The sequence below is a fragment of the Wasmannia auropunctata genome, unplaced genomic scaffold (genome assembly GCF_000956235.1).
Source record: "Wasmannia auropunctata unplaced genomic scaffold, wasmannia.A_1.0 LD336053.1, whole genome shotgun sequence".
Classification (NCBI taxonomy): Eukaryota; Metazoa; Arthropoda; class Insecta; order Hymenoptera; family Formicidae; genus Wasmannia; species Wasmannia auropunctata.
This window is the reverse complement of record NW_012026837.1, coordinates 281,382-283,155: the sequence shown is the minus strand read 5'-3', so window position 1 is coordinate 283,155 and position 1,774 is coordinate 281,382. Positions and strand designations below refer to the sequence as shown.

At 27.4% G+C, this 1,774-nt stretch overlaps 1 protein-coding gene across 1 annotated transcript in view; it reads left to right on the top strand.

Moving 5' to 3' along the window:
• LOC105451283 (putative mediator of RNA polymerase II transcription subunit 21) overlaps window positions 1–1,774 on the top strand; it is a 4,737-nt gene that overhangs the window by 2,310 nt on the left and 653 nt on the right. The window lies entirely within an intron of this gene.

The window sequence follows — 1,774 nt, the reverse complement described above, 5'->3', positions numbered from 1 at the left end:
CTTATATATTATATTATAATATGCACGTTTTAATATGTATGTTTACCACATATAGTCAGAGTTTTGAGAATTAATCAATTTTATTTTCTTTTATTTATCTTTTCAAGTGGAGAAACAATTTTTTCAATATCAATATGTAGCGAGTTTAATTCACATTATATAGAAGGATTCAATATGACCGTTAATTCTATTAAAATTTTCATAATTATTTCTAAATGTGACTTAATTTTAATCTCCTAAAGCAGAATTACATGATTTTACCATAATAAAATGGTTCTTTTTTAATTGAAGGAAGAATATATACAATTTTAAAGTTATATATTTCTTTAAACCAGTCATCATAACTTTGATTGTATCAATTGTAGCACAACGTATCTTTAATTTTTTTCGTCTTGTATTACTATTATCTTTCAAATTACATCTCAGACGAGTCAGGCAGAATTTATTTTGATTTAATGATTGGTTCCAATTTAGTTAGCATATACATGCTTACAATAATGCATATGTACACAAGGCATCACAAATGCCTACCCGTCTGAATTTGCAGGGATACTGATCCATATATGTATAATATATATATGTATATACAATAATATATATACGTATATGTGCTCCTGTAATTTCAGATGGGTAGGCATTTATGACGCCTTTTATGTACGTTCAAATCACATGTAGTCAGAATTTTGAGTGTTAATCATTTTGTTTTGTTCTATTTTTCTTTTCAATCCAACAATTTTTTCAAGTTAATATCAATAGGTAGCGAGTTTAATTCACATTATATAGAAGAGTCCTCAGTATGACAGTTCTATCTACGTCGTTATTTCTAAACAAATAATTTAATTTTAATCTTCTAAAGTAGAATCACATAATTATATTATGATAAAACTGTTCCTTTTTAATTGAGCAAACAATATATACAATTTCAAGGTCGTATTTTCTTAAAACCAGTCATAATTTGGATGTATCAGCTGTAGCACAGCATATATTTAATTGTTCGATCTTATTTCATTATTATCTTTTAAATTACATCTCAAAGGCGAGTCAGGCTAAAATGTATTTTCATTTAACAATTGGTTTCAGTTAGCATATAATATCTAGATCTGGAAAAATAACTAATTTGTGATTGCATAACTTTAATTTAAAAAATTAACATCATATTATGTTATTAGTTATTTTTCCAATATAAACAACTGAGTAATAACATGGACCAAATTTAAAGACATATGTTTTATAAGTATGTATTTACCAGCACTACAGACGCGCGTTTCGCGCGCGCTATTTAACTAAACTTTTACTTTTTACTATAAAGTATAATTGACTAAAATTATACATCAACCTCAATACAAACAACGGTCAAAAGTCAATGCAATGACAGCCGTTCACGAAGTTATAGCGCAGCGAAAGAACCAATCAGCGTCGCGGAAAAGAGTCAACAATAATTTCGAGAACAACGATACATTTCGAGCTCGACTTAACATATCTTTTTTTAGATAGGATTATATTATTATCACATATTTTATATTATGTAACATTTTATTGTTATCAATCATTTTTCTTTACTTTTGCATCTTTTTTCGCATCTCCATTAAGTTTATTGTCACGTTTGCATCTTTTTAGTGTTTGTCTGAAATCTTGCGTGCCGGTACCATCGTCATCTCTAATATGCAACAACAATATAAAATGATTAATATTTGTATAAATCTCATGCTGTTAGAAATATTTTGCTATTTTTTGCAGCATTGTTACCATAATTTTATTTCACCATCTGCTTCTT